The sequence below is a fragment of the Drosophila sulfurigaster genome, chromosome 4 (genome assembly GCF_023558435.1).
Source record: "Drosophila sulfurigaster albostrigata strain 15112-1811.04 chromosome 4, ASM2355843v2, whole genome shotgun sequence".
In the NCBI taxonomy this organism is placed as follows: Eukaryota; Metazoa; Arthropoda; class Insecta; order Diptera; family Drosophilidae; genus Drosophila; species Drosophila sulfurigaster.
Genome location: NC_084884.1, coordinates 994764 through 1015732, shown reverse-complemented (window position 1 = coordinate 1015732; position 20969 = coordinate 994764).

The window sequence follows — 20969 nt, the reverse complement described above, 5'->3', positions numbered from 1 at the left end:
ATGTTAATACTCTTTTACCTTATGGGTAGCGGATATAAGAATATTATAAAATTATTAAAAAACAAGTAAGAAAGCTACAGTCTAGTGTATTCGATTGTGAGATACCCGCTACCCATTTTGAATAAAATAAATATATTTCGCGGTATTTTTCTCAAAATAAACTGCAAAATTACTACCGAATGATATATTTGCTATATATATTTGGTATATTTATATACTACCTCATTCAAAATATACCATAGACTGCAAAGTATACCAGATTGTCAGCCAAAGCAACTAAGACCCCTAGTAAGTAAGCGTTTTGCCCATACAAAAGTATTTATTTAATAACTTTGACAATTTTATCTGATCGCAACTCTAGCTTTAATATTACCAAGTGGGCGTGGCAAAAATTTCAAACAAACTTGATCTGCGTGCAAACATAGGTTAAGTTAGATGGGACCGGCTGCCCCTGTACGGGGCAAAGCATAGACCAGTGGAGGTCCGTAGCTGTACCGGTAGCGTATCTACGTCTCAGAACTCGCGCAGTATGGATGCATTTTTGGTAAAGCCAGCAGCATCCTAGGAGGTAGCCATGAAACGTCCCGAAGATCGTTGTGGCACTCGCCGTGCCAGGTATTTCAGTCGGAGTCGGTTGGTTAAGTTTTTGTTAGTAGAGGCACACATCAGCCTTGCAGTTTTGCATTTGTTGGCATTGCGCCAGCTCGCGTCCCACTGAAGTCTAGAGCGCACCTCAATTTCCCTGCCTAGAGTTCGCAAGGATATCGTAACATTGCACAAGTTACCGACATCGAGCCCCACTCCCTCTTTGGCGAAAGTGTCTGCGATCTCGTTGCCATCAATGCCCTGGTGGCTTGAGATCAATAGATACGCACGACCGCAGATGCGTTCAGCGACTCTATTGCTCTTCTGCTGTCCAGGACAACTTTGGACTTGACCACATCAGAGTACATTGATCTTATTGCAGCCTGGCTGTCAACAAAGATGTTAGTTGAGTTGTGATAATGCTGTAAACCCCGAGCCAATTCCGCAGCCTTGCCAATGCACAATGGTCCCAGTGCGGCATAAAATCGAAAAATTATGAAACTATTTTTTGAATATGAACAAAATTTTGATTAAAAGACATCCCAAATAAATATAAATAGACATTGTTTTAAGCTTTATTGCAACCCTGTTAACTTAGCGCGGTCATTTAACCAACTGATTCATTGTAACCCTGAAACTTGCAAATTGGCGGAAACTTTTAATTGTGTTACAATTGGCTTAAATTGAGTGAAAATACCAGATTAAATATGGAAAACAAAGGTCAAGGTATGAAAAATCAATAATAAAACTCTTTCGTGTTATCATTATATTTGTGTCTGTGTTGTCAAATGTTTTGTAAGTGTCTATTTAGCAGGAATGTGTAACAAAAGTAGTTGTGTTTTGTGGAGTGTTACTTTTTCAGCGCATATCGGCGTAAGCAAGTAACCAGGTGAAGTTACTTATAAATATATAGGAATTCAAATTTAATTGGTCTTCTTTGCTCGCTTTTGCCCCTTTTTGAAATAACAATGCATGTTGCAGGTGCTTATGAGTTCTCTCATGCAGCGCAACTCAAAGTAGTTCTTTAATAACTTCGACAATTTTTATCTGATCGCAAAATTTTCAGGGTCATAACTACTATAGTAATTATTGTATATCCCAAAATTCGAAACTCTAGATTTAAAATTTCGCTTATTATTCGCTTTTGTTGATTTGCGGGGGCGGAAGTGGGCGTGTCAAAAATTTGAAACAAACTTGATTTGCGTGCAAACATAACAAATGCTGCCGAAAAAATTATAGCTCTATCTCTTATAGTATATTTATATTATATTTATTATATTTATTTGGGATGTCTAGTAATCAAAATTTTGTTCATATTCAAAAATAGTTTCATAATTTTGTCGATTTTATGCCGCACTGGAACCATTGTGCACTGGGTAAAGGTTCATCAACTTTCAGCACGGACCAATCCCTCGTCGGAATGGCCGGGTTCTGCTTTTAAGCAGCTGAAGCGCCCGCTCGCCCTGCACAACTATGGGGAAAAGGACTTTCGCCTTCGGCATGGACGGAATATTATTCCTGTCCACCACGTCCAGCTTGGCCCCTCCCACAGTCCGTCCAGTTTGGGTACGGTCGCTTGCAGCCACTGCAATGTTGGGTCGTCCTTGCATGTCAGGATCTTGACACCATTCATCCAGCCAGTGCCTTCGAATGTAGGCATTGGACTGTCTGAGACGTTCTCCATCCTGACAAACAGTGCGTCGACCAGCTTACTATGGGTCAACCGCCACCGCTCTGCAGACATTTTCCCGTTAGGGACCCTCTGTCTATGAGAGCAACGGCGAGATGCCGCCTGGCAGTTTCAGCAACCGTTGCTCTCTGTCTCGTTCTGTTCGAGTCCGTATTAGTGGAGCCAGGTGCTCGCAGCCTCTTGCTCACTGGGGCCCCTTGCTTGGGACTCTCAGCGGACCGTTGGCGCTTGCTTGCCATGGACTCCACCTTCTTGTTGGCCGAAAGAAGAGCCTTATTTTTGACCTTCTCCTTCAGCCCCCGTGCCCCGCTGCGCAACCTTGGAGGTGCTGGCGATAGGCCGAGGTGACTGAAGAGGAAGACGTTCCCCTCCACCGTAGAGATTAACGCAGCGCTCTTTTGGTCCGTGTCGGTTAAGACCAGAGCACCCGCGCGCACCAACCTCGAGTTTTTGGTGGCAGTGTTGTTGCAACTGATTCGGCCTGCTCCCGCCGCATCAGAGGTGTGACCGCTGGCGACACGCCTGCCGGTGGTAGCAGTCACGTCTTTCACCGACATTTGAGCTGACATCCCAGCTCGAGTTGATTTATTTATATGCTCCATTACTGAGACATAATTAAGCTAATTTTATTCATGGGAGCCCACATAGCGTTTTCAGTCTGACCGCCAGACACCTCGTACTATGGATTCTGCTACTTATTTCCAGACAGATGCCCGAAAGATAGGGAACAGAGTTCTCAGCTAGGATCTGCAGTACCTGAAAAATCGACGTATAGTAGAGATCTGCTACCCGTTGACAATGAGGTAATACAGATCCTACCCAGCCAGCACCCTCGGGGAGGGTTCAGCAGAGGATTTTTGCCAGCAAACATAACAAATGCTGTCGAAAAATTATAGCTCTATCTCTTAAAGTCTCTGAGATCCAGTGTTTCATACGGACAGACGGACATGTGTAGATCGTCTCGGCTGTTGACGCTGATCAAGAATATATATACTTTATAGGGTCGGAGATGCCTCGTTCTACCTGTTAAATACATTTCCTGCCGGCACTAAGTTACAATACCCTTCTACCCTATGGGTACCGGTATAAAAATCAAGTAAGAAAACTACGGTCAAAATCTGACTGTAAGACTATTACTATTATTATTATGTTATAATTTCCTAAGTCCGCAAAAGTTGTGTAGAAATTAACGGTCCATTCAGCGACAGATCCGGTTAATCTGATTAGACCCTCAGTCTAATCATCTAACCACAACTACAATGATAAATTCACAAAGCCCGCGAGGTGGCAGTCACCTTGGCATATACATAACATACATTGTACATTATTGATGCCCAACCTGGTGCAAGTTTCGTACGTATTATGAAGTGTATGAATTATAATATGACTCTTACCCCAAATAAATAAAATGAAATAAAAAAGCAGTTAAAACATCCTTTTAATAAATTTTTATAGCAATTCGTTCAAATGATACTAATTATATCATTCGCTCGCTCTCGCATTCGCAGTCGGACGTGTTTTTTCTTCCCTCTTAAATTTGTGATTTTTCATTAAATTTCATATTTATTTACAATTAATATAACATTAATTTTACTCTCTCACTTGTGTTTAACTACAGATCGTTAAATCGCTGTGTGCTTTCGTGTATTTAGTAAATTATTATCATTCTTCTGAAAATATAACAACAAATTGTGTGGTCAAACTTTGCTTTGCTTTGTTAGCAAAACAATTCTGTTTTCGTTGCCGCTTCACTTTGTTTTGTATTTTTGTTTACTTTCACGCTCTTCTTTTTCACTTGCTATTCTTTGCGCTCAACGCTGTTACAATAGTTAACTCTGTTGTTGGCTATCGTCTATCTTGCGTCTCGCTCGACCCGCGCTTTACTCTCAGTGCTTGTGCTTTGTGCTCTCAACGCTCTTTAGAATAGTAACTCTCCCTCTCTTGGTGTTGTAGTTGCCTACCTATCTTGCGTCTCGCTCGACCTGTGCATACTCTCTGTGTTTTGTGCTCTTCGTAAGTACAGATCATATTAGTTTGCAAATAATTTATCTATTTTGATTTATTTCTTTTTGTTTTTAATTGGTTTAATAATATTTGTTTTAGCAACATGTTGGTCTGCTATAACAAGAAATGCCGGGTGCCAGTTGGTGCCAAAATGGGTTTTGTTTGTTGCTGGTTATGCGACAACGTTGCACATGAAAAATGTGCTGGCTTTAACGGCCGTATTGTTGATTTGATTTCGGCCAAGTCTGGATTGAGATGGACTTGTGAACATTGTAGGGACTCTGAACGCGATATTGCTGGGTTTATACGGCAGACGCGAACTGGGTTTAAAGATATATTGGCGGGCTTTAAAAACTCTCCGATAGCTTTTCTGCTTTGGATTCTGGGTTTAAGAGTATGAAGCTCTTGACCGAGTCTCCGAAGCGTAAAAGGCCAATACGCGTCTGTCGATTACCCCAATCGAGCTTTCTGTCCCAGTTGATGTTCCAAGCTTATCTATACCACCTGCTGGGGAATTAATGTCGTTTAGTTCTCCGTCCCCTCAACCTTCGGTAGCTTTGGATGTTCCAGATCATGACATTACGTCATTAAGATTGGAGTCTCCTGCTCCGGCTTCGATTTTGTTGTCGACTGAGATGGAGACGGTTGAAGAAATTCAACCATCACCATCCTCTGTTGAGATCGTTAGTGCTGTAACGATAGAAGAATCGCCTCCAGCTCCTACCTCAGTTGTCCGCAACACATCACTAGCAATGCGCTCAATGCGTAAGAATGCACTCAAGCTCCAGTGCTCTCAGCTTCTCTCTCCCACAACTCACCACCGCTGAGCCGCGCTCAGAATAGATCGACGAAATGCCGTCGGCATTTTTCTCTAGGGTCAGTACAAAACCACGAATCTATCTCTACGGTTATAAAACACCCCCACCTTATGCGTTCAATAAACCGAAAGTTCAAATATATTATTAGAAAGAAAACCGCGAGTGTTTTTATTTCGGGAAGGAAAAACTCTTGGAACTTTTCAGCGCCCCCACGAACACTAACGGATGGCTTAACGGACCTCGTTTTTGATTTGTACTGTTGAAGCGACAGTTTTCGCTTTTCTAATGAGCATCGAAGCTTTAGAACTCACTGTCGTCAACTCTAATTATTTTTATTGAGTAATTGATAGCGGTCTACTGCAATTGGTGTTTTCGTTGCCCCAATAATGTCGAAGACATTTCTAAGCTAAGAAAGCTGCTGTCCTAACAGTCTTCCAGTCCAAGTCTGCTCAAGACGAGCAATAGAGTGTGAACCGAGCAGTGGGATTTTGCGCAGCTTGGAATTGTGATTAGCAGATCTTATCAAGGTTGGAGGCTATAAAAAATAATTTGGGCAACTGACTTCATTGTGACTGTCAAGTCTTGATGAACTGTTGCCATCAGGAGCCCTGTATCTGGCAAAAGATGCTTTGCTTCACAGAGAACCTCTCATCCACTATTATGCGGACGCTATACATCTGGGTTGTCCGCCCCATCCTCACGTGTGGTGTGGTGGCTGGCTACAAATAAAAAACTTACACACAGATGCCAATTAAAGTTCTCGAAGTGGTTGTTGGTACGCTCCTCTGGATATATACGCATTTACCATCGGTAAGAAAGATGGTCAATGGATGTGGAGTTAATAGGCTATGGTAACAGTACCAAAGGCAAGGAAGGCAGCATGACCCCTGATTATATTATCCCACTTAGCTGCACTGAACACAATAACACTATTTTTCTGGAACCGATCTATTGTCGAAATGGACGTGGCATCCGCAATGGCTTCATCATTTTCAACAATGCCCCACGTCCCAGCTCATGTAAATATGCAATTCAAATAAGGTTCACTTAACCTTCGGCATATAGCCCAGCTAATGCTTGGCATATGAACTGCATCAAGGGTGGAGTCACGGAAATACTGAAGCACCTCCTTAGAGAATGTCCGGTGACATAATAATGCGATTTAAGTCAAATATGCGCCGTTTTGTTCGATGACGAGTTCCCAACGAGAAGCCAACTTGATAATGTCCCTATTATAGAAGCTCGCTTTCCTATTGGCAAAAACTCGGAGAGCCAATTTTCACAGGACTCTCTTGTGGCCAACTACCGACTACCAAGTTCGTTCGCCATGGACAGAAATAGGTGGTAATCACTTGGTGCGAGATCTAGACTATACGGTGGATGCAAAAGAACCGCCCATCCGAGCTCCCGGAGTTTTTGGCGCGTCTCCAAAGATGTGTGTGGCCTGGCGTTGTCCTGATCGAAGACAATTTGGCCTCTGTTGATCAAAGATGGACTCTTCTGCATGAATTCTGCATTCAAGCGGTCCAGTACAGGCCCGAATTGAGCGTTTGGCCATAGGGGAGCAGCTCATAGTGGATGATTCCCTGCTAATCCCACCAAACACACAGATGAACCTTCCTGGTCGTCAATTCAGGCTTGGCCACCGTCTGGGCAGCTTCACCGCTTTTCGACCACAACCGTTTGCGCTTCACGTTGTCGTAAGTGATCCACTTTTCATCGCCAGTCACCATCCGCTTCAAAATCGGGTCGATTTTGTTGCGATTCAGAAGCGATTCGCATGCATCCATACGGTCAAAAATGTTTTATCGCAATTTTCGATGACAGGCCTTCTGGACCGTGGCGCATCTTCGACCACCTCCGCACCAGAAAGAAAACGTTGAAACCATCGTTGTGCGGTGGAAATGGAAACTGTATCGGGTCCATAAACTGCACAAATTTTATTAGCAGCATGAGTTGCATTTTTGCCTTTATCGTTGTAGTACTGTAAAATATGCCGTATTTTCTCTTTATTTTGCTCCATCTTTGTGACGCTATAACTCACGAACGACTCAAAACAAACAATAATAAATCAAACACGTGTTAGCGCGTGGAAAGAGCTTTCAAAAAGGTATAGTTGAACCGATGCGACAAATAGAACTAGAACTACGCGCCTGCAAAGACACCTATCGGAAATACCGCAAGACTTTTTTGCCAACCTTATATTTATTTTGTTGAAAATGTCACAATAATAGGAATTCAAAATAACAGTGAATTGAATAGAGCAGCGCAAAAGAAGCGAGACCTTATCCACGTTCTTCTTTTTTTGCATTCGTTTATTGCATGTGATGCTCTCGTTTGATTTCCCTCGATCACTTTTTGACAGCAAGTGTAATGTACCCTTCCCACTACACTCCTCTAAATCTGACTTCAAATATGTACGCAAATTCTTAAGGTATTATTGTTATATAGTGGTGCGTCTCATCAGTTGGCACTTTTTTTTAACCCCATGCTTACTGAGCAAAAGACGGAGAAGCCAGCGCGTACGCCACACTGAATGACTCTTATACCAGCACCAAGCAAATACGTCATTAATGATTAAATGTTATACTACCCTTCGAAAGTGTTATTGATACTGGGTATCAGAGATGGCATAGACAGATGTCTCGACTTATTTAGTTATTTCCGACTGTCAATTTCGGCACTAATTGAACCGCGCCCTGTGCGTGCTTTTGGAATAGAAGGTTATTCCAGAAGATCTTTCAACTCGTTCCGACATTAATGCGTCAAGTACAGACAGCATTGCACCAGCACAGACTTTGGAAAGGATTCTGTACCAGATAGGCGCAATACTATAAAAAGAGAAAAGAAGAAAGAGCCGGAGCACACCAACGACGTGAAGCAGCGGATGCCAGCTGACGCGTCCTACGCTGAACAAAGAGGAGGAGAAAGTCTGAGTGAGTCGAGCTATAGTGTCACCAGGCCCGGCCTGTCCGCCGACAAATTTTCCGTGCACTCTCGTCCAACAAATTCTTAATAAAAATAGTATTAAAAACTGTAGAAATAAATATTATATATTTACATATGTATTTGAAATACGACATCACGTTACATTGAATTGAAAAGAATTGTATTTGAGTGTAAAACAAATAATGTAGAAAAGAGAACATAATTTGAAAACTCACATAAAAGTATAATTAAAACAAAAACTTAACTTTAAAGACTAGTGTGAAATTTAATTTAAGTAGAAATAAAGTCTATAAATGAAAATGATATTAAATTGACAAATTTAAATTAAAAAACAAATTAATTAAAACAATTTAAAATTCCAAAGTAAATTAAATCAAAATAAATTAAAGTAGATTCACACGACATTTATGTAAAAACTACAGAGTAGGGACGACAAAACATCTTCATTCATACATACATACATACCTACCAATTTATATATATACACATTGTCTATTATAACCCATATGATTAAGCGATATAAGTAAAGGTATGCAAATGCATACAGGGTGCGCCATTTTTCAGCCTATTTTGACAAGCCAGCCAGATTCTGAAACTTCAGCCTATGCCATTTTAGATATGAATCGACTTAAAGCAAAAATCAGGCTGAAATTGTAGCGCTGTACATCGAAAGTAATCGTTCAATTGCAGAGCAAGTTCCCGGACGCGTTGTGTCAAAAAGGGTGATTTGGAGTGGCCTCCTCGTTCGCCGGATTTGACGGCACCGGACTATTTTCTGTGGAGCTACTTGAAGAGTAAGGTGTATGTCAGCAAACCGAAGACTATTGAACAACTAAAAGTTAATATCAAAGCGGAAATTGCTGCTATTACGCCGGAAATATTGTCAAATACCATGCGAAATGCCCAAAAAGGCCGATTTTTGTGTTTCTAATGAAGGCGGTCATTTGATCGATATTGTATTCTGAGTGAATTGTCATAAAATGGCATTCTATACCTTAAATGAATCTTGTTTATTTTCCAAAATGGGCTGACAAATAGCGGAGTTATTAAACATTTAAATAGGTCCTGTCTAGATGGCGCACCCTGTACAAACGTGCGTATATAAAATTATGAATAAATATATATGTGCTAATCTCCAGAAAGTGTAACGCATTAAATAAAAGTTGTTTACGCCGTTGTGGCTATATGGTTGTTTCGCCTCGTCCCACGTCGTTTGTCACGAGCGGGCATCTATCAAAGCGCCCAACGTAGGCCACACCCACGACACTAACTCAAGCAGAGAAAGAGCAACCGATCATCAACACCTCATCCAGCAGAAGGTAAGTCAAGCCCACTTAAATTGTACATCCTTGCTGTGAAAGACTTCTAATTCATAGGCGTTGGTACACCTCGAACGATAAGTCATTTGACAAACAAGATGTTCCTTCACTTGACTCCGGATGATGGCCAATCTATCCTCGCCCAGTCATTCCCGGTGATCGTTTTCTAAATACGCTCTTATACCATCTATTACGGTTCGGTTTACGCGTTCAGCGGCATTGTTCTGGGGTGAATATACCAGCGTGCGCATGTGGGTGATTCCAAATGCTTTGATCATCGTCTCAAACGATTTGGAAAAAATTGTCGCCCGTTGTCGGAGTGTAACACAGCTTCCAACTCACCTGGGTTGTTCCATCGTCAAACATCTCTCCAGCGTATATTTTTAGTATTTTTGTAGTATTTTCGGTATATTTTGAAAATAATACCGCAATATTTTGCTTTTATTCAAAATGGGTATTTGGAATCTCACAGTCGAGCACACTCCACTGTAGTTTTCTAACTTGTTTGTGTTGGCTGGTGACCTCGCTGATCAGCTGCTTATAGTCGGTTGACTCGAGCTCTGTCGTCTCGATCCCAAGAAGATCCTCCGACGTCACACCCAACTCCTGTACGCGTGTCCGCAACGACATTCTCAGTCTCCTTTTTAATCTGGATGGTGAACGGAAAACCCTGGAGTTTCATTGACCATCTGGCCAGTTTGGTCTAAAAGAATGCTGTGGTAAATGACTTCTTTATTTAGTCCACAGCGTTGACGGCTTCCTCACTTAACTGAAACTTCCCATTATTTTACCTCGGAGCATTTGTCAGTGGTACCGAGATACCAAGAAGCTACGCAGTTCCTTGACCGTGCTTGGAGCAGGCATGTTATTGATGGCCTCCACTCTGCTCGAATCTATCCCTAAAGTGCCGCCACCTATGATGAAACCTAAATAATTCAAGTTCCGTAAACAGAATTTGGATTTGGTTTCCTCCAGCTCAATCTGTCAGAAGGCAAACTTCAAATCGACGCTTGAGATGAAGTGCGTCTCATCGATCCACGAGAGAATCCCTTGGATGCATGGAATAGGATACGCATCTTTCACCGTTACGCTATTCAGCTTCCGAGCATCTACGCAAAATCGATTTTACCGGGCTTCATGATGACCGTCGTTCTCCATGAACCGTGGCTCTCTTTATGAAGGTTCGGTTCCCTCAATTGGCTGTATCCCATGTTGTAACAAGTGAGTCTTGCCCAATCCATGAATTTCAAATTGGAGAAACTTACTTTTCATGGCCTCCAACTGATTCATCTCTTCCAAGTCCCACATTTCCGGATCAGATACGACAACATCCTCGCTCCAGTTATGGCACTGACAGATTGACTCGTCCAAGGATCGGGCGACTGGCTCCTGCAGATGTTGTGACCATGGACGTGTACGGGGGCACATTCGAATTCATCTTGCATCCTCGTCCCAGCAGACTAACGGACGCGTCAGAGTCCAGAAGGCTTTTCAGAGCATGTCCACCGATGATAATATCTGCAAAGAGTCGAGGATCGGTGGTCTCCACACTTCGAACTGCTTCATCGACTTCTCTCCTCATTAGCCACCGCCGACGAAAACGAGCGCGTGCATTTATAACGCGTTTCGTGGCCAGCGTCATCTCTCCAATCTGCCGCTCACCAAAAATTCTATTTCGGACACGACAACGTGTCGGGCTTGCCGCACCGAAAGCAAAATAAGCTCCTCGTCCCGGTCATACAGTCCCGGAAATCGTGACCAGGTTGCCTGCAATTCCAGCAGGCCCGTTTAACTGTCTCGCGGGTCTTCGCAACCGTTTCCTCCACTTCCTTTGGTTGGACTCTTTTCGCGCAGAGATTGGTTTTCAACCTCGTTAACTACTAGTTTGACTCCGTGTGGATACCGGATTTGTTGTCTCTGTGATGAGCGCCCTCGACGACTCATCTATCGCCCCACTTCGATACATTCTTTGGGTAACTCGTTCACCGTGAGTATTTCCATGGCATATATGTATCTTGGATGGGATGGCTTTCATTCGTACAGAGTAAAGTTTCTGATTGCGGTCAACTTGGTGGCCGCCAGTGCGATCTCTGTCTACGAATGTGTGCAGCAAGTCATCCGGACGGTAAATGGTTGAGCGCAGGGTTTGGAACCCGCCTCGGAAAAAAAGCCCAAGGAAAACCAAAGCGAAAGCCTCGGATAGGATCCCCTATGTTGACGACCACCGCAAAATGAAAAGGACTACGATTTAAGGATATGCACCTGGAATGTCCGAACCCTTAATTGGAAAGGTGCCTCTATCCAACTGGCGGATGCCCTCGAAAAATTAAAGGCTGACATTACCGCAATCCAGGAAATAAGATGGACAGGACAAGGTTGCTCCAAGCGAGCAAACTGCGATATTTACTACAGCTGCCATGTGGAGAGGCGCGAATTTGGATGCGGATTTGTAATAACCGGAGAATTCGCCACCACGTCTCCAATTTCACCCCAGTGAGTGAACGGCTGGCTACAATCCGCGTCAAATCTAGATTTTTCAATCTTCGCATAATTTGCGCACGCCCCGACGGAGGAGAAGGACGATACTGCTAAGGATGCATTCTACGCGAGACTCGAGGACACATACGAACCACCTCGAACAACGGTTTCAGGTTGATTGACTTCGCCGCGGCGCGAAACATGGTAGTGAGTAGCACCATCCACAAGGCCACATGGCTGTCCCTGATCCAAAAACACGCAACCATATTGATCATGTTGTGATAGACGGAAGGCATGCCTCAAGCATGATGGATGTGCGTACGTTTCGTGTAGTCAACATAGACTCGGACCACTATCTTGTCGCAGCCAAGATACGCATGCGGCTATGCCGAGCGAAAAACGTACGCCCCATCACGCAACGAAAGCTTGACGTCACTAGGCTGCGATCACAACGGACAGCAACAGCCTACTCCACTCACCTCTCGGAACTGCTCCACCAACCTACCCTGTTGACGCCGGCGGACTCTGGGCGCACATATCCCACTCCATGCGAGCTGCCGCTGAAACAGCCATTGGGTTCAAGCGCCCACCCACACGGAACCAATGGTATGACGAGGAGTGTCGCGTCGCAGCTGCGGCAAAAACGCTGCCTACAGAAGAACGCTGCAGTCTGGCGCAACGCGAGCTACGTGTGAACGTTACAGGGAGAAAAGGAAGGAAGAGAGGCGACTTTTTAGACGGAAAAACGGGAGCAAGAAAAGCGAGAGTGCGAGGAACTCGAGGTGTTGCAGGACAGAAATGATGCTCGAAAATTTTACCAATAAGTCAACCGTCTGACACAAGGTTTCAAGACCGGAGCATCTATTTGTCGAGATAAAAATGGGAATCTGGTTACAGATACGCAGTGCACGCTGAGGTTATGGAGGGCGCATTTCTCCAAGCTGCTAGCAGGCGATGACGGCACCAATCCCGCCATTGGAGGAAGCAGCCCGATACCACCAATCGACGACAATGTGGATATACCACTACCTAGCCATGACGAGGTCCGAGTTGCTATTATGCGACTCAAAACAACAAAACAGCCGGTGCTGATGGACTGCCTGCAGAGTTGTTTAAGACCGGCGACGAAGAGCTGATAAGGTGCATACAGCTCTTCTGCAAAATATGGCTAAAAGAAAGCATGTCCAACGATTGGAATCTCAGCGTCCTTTGTCCTGTGCTGAAGAAAGGCGACCCGACGATATGCACCAACTACCGGGGAATTAGCCTGATTGCCATTCTCATATAAGGTCCTATCGAGCGTAATATGTGAACGACTGAAGCCGTATACCAACACACTGATCGGACCTTATCAGTGCGGCTTCAGACCTGGTAAATCCACCATAGACCAGATCTTCACATTGCGCCAAATCCTGGAGAAAACCCACGAAAATGGAATTGACACACACCATCTCTTTGTCGATTACAAAGCTGCATTCGATAGCCCGACAAGAGAACGCCTATATGCCACCATGTCTGAGTTCGGTATTCCTGCAAAGCTGATACGTCTTTGCAGGATAACATTGAGCAGCACCATCAGCTCTGTCAAGGTAGGAACGAACCTCTCCGAACCTTTCAATACCGTTCGAGGTTTCAGACAAGGCGACCCCTGTCGTGCAACCTCTTCAACTGCCCGTTGAGTGTCCCGCGCCATTATATTTTTAAATGTTGCCTTCGCTACAAAATCGCCTAGCAAGATCTTCAGAACGACATCGCTCGCGATTCGACTCCTCGATCAAAAATTCCACATGCTAATCTCCCGTGAAAAATCTTGACGCTCCTTTTACTCTCCTTCCTACGTGAAGAGCAGTTCAAAAACCTCTATTATCGCCTTGCGATACTCCAGATTTCAATGACTTCCCACTACCAAAATATGCAATACTGCTGGCACAAACGATAAACAAAAACGTAACAGTTTTCCAAACTCTAGTACAGATAGTATTTTTGTTATGTTCATACAATTATTTGTAAGGGTCCAGCGATTCTGTGTGTTGCTCGTTTTCGCTATTTTTTATGCACATGTCTTCGATATTTATATCCTGTTTGGGCTAGGCTGCATCATTGAAAATTTCCGTTTCGTAGAATCTTCCGTCGCATCATCCACACGCGGTTATGTTACCATCGATAACACTCATTTATGTAATTCAATTTGTAGTCACACTTTTGAATAATTGAAGATGCGACTCATACTCTATTTTGCCTCGCTCATTTGCTTTAATTATGCCATTCTAAGATGAATTTGGCTACACCAAAGTCCCGTCATTCGAAGAGCTTATTAGGGGTGCATAAAAACCAAATCAGGCGGCAGCGCGCCGCATAAGTCTCGTACTCAGTTCAGTCACAGATCGCATGCGGAACGATGAGCACGGTCGTATTTCGTCGCCCTGTGCTGTCGCTTGCATGAATGCATGTATGAAACTACATTTTCGCCAATATTGGTATGCATGTAAAGTTTTTCTGCTACGCGACCTGAAAACCTGCCCAAGGTCTACGTTGGGTCTGGCAAATATATTGTGGTGTGCGAGTTTGAATATACGATGTATGACACAGCCAGAAGAAGGCTTCTCCGACCGTGTAGAGCATACTTGATCAGGGTCAAAAGCCGTCAAATCAAGTTTGTCTTATATTTTGCCACGCCCACTTCTGCCCCTGCAAATCGAATAAAACGTGTAATTTTAGTACAAACAATAATATCTATCGCCATTATGATTTCTTAAAGTTTGGTTGCGATCAGATTAAAAATATCGAAAATATTTTTATAGCCGCTACGCATAAGGGTAGAAGGGAATTATAACTTTGTGCCGGCAGGAAATTTATGTAACAGGTAGAAGGATGCATCTCTGACCCTATAAAGGATACACATTCTTGATCAGCATCAACAGCCGATACGATCTAGCCATGTCCGTCTGTCCGTATAAAAATAAAAGAGATAGAGTAATAATATTAACGCAGATTAACTCTGTTTCAAATTATTGCCAAGCCCACTTCCGCCCACAAATCAACAAAAATCAAATAATAAGCGTAATTTTAAAGCTAGAGTTTTGATGTATAACATACAATAATAACTATGGTAATTATGATTCCTAAAAATTTGGTTGCGATAAAAAAAATTGTCGATGTTATTAAAGATATACTTTTGTATGGGCAAAAACGCTTACTTGCTAGGGGTCTTAGTTGCTTTGGCCGACAATCTGGTATATTGTGCCGTCTATGGTATATTTTGAATGTGGTACTATATCGATATATCAAATATACCGTTTAATGTATTTTTAGTATTTATGTCATGTTTCGGTATATTTTGAAAATAGAACCGCAATATTTTGCTTTTATTCAAAATGGGTTACCGGTATCTCACAGTCGAGCACAATCGGCTGTAGCTTTCTTACTTGTTTAAAGATGCTTTCGATGTCGGTCTTCCACGAGGAAGGAATTATCGGCCTTTTAGCTCAATAGTCTCATGATCGCTGTGCGACAAAACGTGACGAGGTGTGTCCCTAGGACCGATATATTCGTTGATTGCCAACATGCTGCTTAGCTGATGGATGTTTTTATTTCACTTTCTTTGAATAATCTATTCTAGTTCTTTCAAAGTCTGACGCATCTGGGCTACCCGCTACTAATGTCAATATAGTACCTAGTAGGCATTGCAGTAGGCGTAATTTGTCATACAAAGGTTTTTCTTTAATAACTTCTACAATTTATCCGATCACAACAAAATTCTCAGGAATCTTACATACTAGAGTTATTATTGTCTATACCAAACCAAGAACCAAGAAATACATAGCTTTTGGTGCTGTGCAAACAGGGCATTACCCTTTCGAACGCGTCATATTCTGTTTCACTAAAGCTAAACGAGGTTTTTCTTGACATGACAAAGTTGTTTTTTTCGAACGCTGAAAGAAACTAAATAGAACAAGTAAGAAAGTTACAGTCGAGTGTGCTCGACTGTGAGATACCCGCTACCCATTTTAATAAAGGCAAAATATTGCGGTATCATTTTCAAAATATACCGAAAATACTAAAAAATACTAAAATATACCAAATGGTATGTTTGGTATATCGATACAGCACACCATTCAAAATATACCATAGACGACACAATGTACCAGATTGTCACCCAAAGCAACTCAGGAATCATAACTACTACAGTAATTATTGTATATACCAAAATTCGTAGCTCTAGCTTTAAAATTACACTTGTTATTCGATTTTTTGATTTGCGGGGGCGGAAGTGGGCGTGGCAAAATTTGAAACAAACTTGATCTGCGTGCAAACATAACAAATGCTGTCGAAAAAATTATAGCTCTATCTCTTATAGTCTCTGAGATCTAGGTGTTCATACGGACGGACGGACAGACACACAGACACACAGACGGACAGACGGACATGGCTATATCGTCTCGGCTGTTGACGCTGATCAAGAATATATATACTTTATAGGGTCGGAGATGCCTCCTTCTACCTGTTACATACATTTCCTGCCGGCACAAAGTTATAATACCCTTCTACCCTATGGGTAGCGGGTATAAAAATTATACTGTTAGAACCATGTATGTATGCTATTAACTGTAAATTGGGAGTCAACTTGTACTACTCATTTTAGATCCTTTACAAGCGGAACCAGCCCCTAAAAATAAGGCGACTCAACTTCAGCGGCTACAGCTGCCGAAGTCAGCTCTTGACAAGATTGAAAGCTTTATTCCTCTGATGATTATGATGCCTATTGCCTTCTGAAGCTGTACTCACCTTCATGGCTTTAGCATAGAAGTTCGCGAAAAACTTCTCTCAAAGCTTGCCTCGGCTTCTATGGCAAAGGCCAACGCACTTGGCAAGCCTTTGACCCTCGCTGGGAAAAACTATTGCTTTGACCTTTAGAGTTCTGAAATAAAAGCATGAAGGGCATCATTTCTGACCTCATTATTGAGCAAAGCGGCCTCGTTCATAACAATTTTTAGTTGTGTCCAGTATCAGTCTCTTTTCTACCTCATCATAGTATTGCATTAGGCTGAGGTCGCCTTGACTAACCATCTCAAAGCTCTGTTGTAAGACAGAGCTATCATGGCATCAAAATTTAATAACGTGTTATGAGATACTAGTAGCGCTCCTGCTGTTCCTCTGATCTTGTTTCGTGTGATTGTCACTGCTTCAAAATATTCTTGCTAACCAAAGCATAAAAGTATGAGGTTACAGCTGATGAACTTGTAGTTCGGTACTGACTCTACCTATTTGTTGTGTTAACGCTAAAGTCTTAGACTACGTACATATATACATATAACAGTGTTACATATAAAAGTGTTAAAGCTGAAAAAAGTGTCTTTACTCATCAACGTAACCACCAAAACATTGATCCTTTGAGCCGGATTTCTTGAACGTATACGGATTTTCACGCCCCAGCTACACTTCATTGGCAGAGGATTATGCACTTTGTTATCTACTGTACATGAGAAAAGATCAGCAATTGTTCCCGCCATTTTTCTCCTATGTGCATACAATTCAACTGATCCATTTCAATTAACACATACACTAGTAGCCGCTAACAAATTCCAAGTCCGCCAAAGGAAACAACTGCAAAAATACAATTTTCGTCAAATTAATATCTTACTTATTTATTGGCATATATATATTTTCACTTGCAGTTCCAGTTCCATTTTCCATGTTGTCTCCCTTCTCATACACTGTTGCCCTATCATTCTCTACCAAATTATTTCATCCTAAATAATGTTCGTGGTGTGCTGTGCTGGGTTGATCCTATTGCGAAACGTACTTTTCTGCAACATACATATCTACGCATATTGGTTCCGATTTATTTATATGTATATATGTAATACCACTAACACATACAATCGAAAATTAAAGTAAATTGTTCAAAATTTCACTTTAAACACACAAAATCCAACACTTACTCCTACACTAATGTACACTGGACATTAAACATACAAAAAACCGCACATTTACTCGTTCCATTCCATTCCATACAATAAAGATTCACGCTGCACAAAACTTTGGTTGGTGTTTTATTTAGCAGTTGTTAGCGTTGCTTCCTACTGCTGCTAATGTGTTTTCTTTCTTTAGGGTCCTTATTACTATTCTGTGAAATGGTCAAACTTTTCGCTACTTTGCCTATTGCGACTCTCTGGCGCAAGAAGATTCTGTCGTGATTGGGAAAACGTAGTATGTCCGAAAGCCAAAAGGTGCTGATCAAGAACCCAACTTCTCCTCGGCACGGCGGTCGTCAGCGTATGTCACTTAGGTGCTACATACTCCGTCTGTTTCAAATGATGCTTTGTCTTTATCTATAATTAATAATATTTCTAACATGCTTTCTGATCGTGATTACTTTATAGCCATTGGCGATTTCAATATTGCTGGTATCTCAAGGCATTCCGCCAAGAATTCTTATGGACTGTCCCCCTCCATATCGCATGTTTTTATTAATACACAGTCTTTTCGGAGTATCATTGTCTCAGATTAATGATATTCCAAATTATTTAAACAGGTCTCTAGACCTTATTTTTGTTTTAGACCCAGATTCATGTTCTCTATCCTCTTCTGATGATCCTTACCATCTCACTTTAGAAATTTTGCTGGAGCTCCCATATATTGCGTAAGAGTGTAGTGTACTTTGTGGTGAACGTTTTTGTGGTTTTCGAAAACCGATTTTGAGAAACTTGCCCTGCTAATATCTCAAACTGACTGGTTGCAACTTTCTTTGTCTAGGAACATAGATAAAGCGGTTGAATTTTTGTTTACTACTTTGAACTCGATATTTAATGATTGTGTTCAATCAAGAATTCCACTTTAGAAAAACTTTACAAAAATTCAAGGAAACTGGCTCCTTCCTTGATTTTCTCCGCTATTCTGTCTGCAGCTTTGCGCACTCATAACAATAAATGTTAGAATAATTATTTGAGTAGGTGCAGAATTAGATTTCAGCGTGATCCAAAATGATTTTATGACTTCGATAAATCGAAGCGTCATCGCCAGCATTAATGTCTTTAAAGAATATGAAACTATCTAATGGTCCTGGTATTGCCGATTTTTTGCTGACTTTTTCCAAAACACATATTCTGTTCCAAGTTTTCAAAATTCCTTCCTTATCCTTATCAGGTAAATTCATCTAATTGTAGTTTTGGGTCTTTAATTACTGAAACTATTGGCTATAAAACCTGTTTTTCCCAAGTTGTTAAGCCGCTTCATAAATTGTTTAAATTATCCGTTAACTCACGCTTAATTGCCTGCGATTCCGAAAGCATTTGGAAAAATTATAACTTCTCAACTGCAACATCTGTGAAAATCTATAATTTCACCTGTTCAACATGGGTTTATAAAATCTAGGTCCACATCTTATTGGAGTTCTCTTCTACTGTAATTAAATTAATTAAATGAATCAAATGCAAACGGATGTCATTTACACCGATTTTAGTAAGGCTTTTGACTTGGTAAATCATCACCTCTTACTGGATAAACTTAATCCTTTAGGAATTATAGCCTAATTGGGTGGATCGCCGCATACCTCTCCAACAAAATACAGAATGTTTATTATAACGGCTTTGTATCTAAATGAGTCCAAGTTACTTCTGGTGTGCCCCAGGTTAGTCATTTGGGTCCTCTATCGTTCACTTTGTTCATAAATGATCTTCCTTCTCTTATAGAGCATTCCCTTGTATTTATGTACGCTGATGACGTAAAGCTTGTCTGATATTTAATGATAGTCTTGCGAGTCCACTGTTGCAATGTGACCTTAATATAGAATCTTGGTGCAGAGTAAATATGTTACATCTCAATTTCAATAACTGTAAGCTTATGACCTTCTTTAGGGGTTCTCTCCAGCTAAATAACTATGTCTATATTTGATACTCGTGTAGAGCGAATAGATTCTGTAAATGATTTAAGGGTTCTGCTTGATGCAAAACCAAAATTTTATAAACACATTCTGTCTGTTGTAAATAGGGCCCTGGGTGTACTGGGACTCACGCTGGTCGAAAGAATTCAACATCCCTACATCACTAAAACTTTGTACGTCTCACTGGCTCATCCTATCCCTGATCTTCGTAGTTTAAATTGGAATCCAAATATAATACAGATTACCATCTTACCGAAGTAGACTTTTACTACTTAACCTTCCTTCTCTTACTGACCGTAGAGCCATGCAAGGTGCTCTTTTTAAGCAGAGACTAATTAATGGCGAAATAGACTTTTGGAGCTGTTAAGTCAAATTAGTTTTGCGGTTCCGGTCAGTATCACTAGGAATTTTTCTCCTCTTCTCATTCCACATAGAAATAATAACTTTGCTTGCCATAATCACTTCCATAACCTGCGTGTGAATTATAATAATCTCTATAACGTAGTTTGCTCCATTCCTCTGCTTAAAACTTTTTATTAAAATATTTATCGAGTATTTTATTGTTTTTCATCTTCTTATACATATGTATGTATATACTAGTATATTTTGCTTCCCTATTACTATAGTATTACTAGTATATTTCATTAGCTGTCCAACGTCTTTTTAATATTTATTCGCGGTTTTCGATTAATGCATACTGTTCAAAAATCTATTTTGTTTTGTCCGTGCGTAGACAAGCTCGTGCTTGGTATCGCTGGTTAGTACGTCAACGTCCATATATGCGCTAATCAGGATCCGAAGCAACGTTCATCTCTGAGCGATTACTCCAATAGACTGGGTGAGTTCTCACCGACCCCATCTTATAGAGTGTGCTAAGATCCGTTTCCACAATCTCAACGAGTCTCCATACCCTAAAAGGAGAGACTGAAACAGTTTCTTTCCGCTTTTTGGGAGGTAGAGAATACTTCAAATAAGCTGTTGAATGAATCGGACCACGTTTGTCATGAGAACTTTACCGGAACGATCATCTGAATCGAGTGTGCAGATATCGTGTGTCTCTGCCGTTCCGACATCCGATTGCACCGGACCGTCCTGACCCTGATTGACGTCAAAATAATGTACCCTGGGTACGTCAGGGTACCCCAATGTACCCTGAACTGCATCCTGTACAGTCCCAATAATTTCCATATTTTATTGATCCATATCATATTGTTCTTGCATGTTGCCGCCCCATTCAGCAGCGC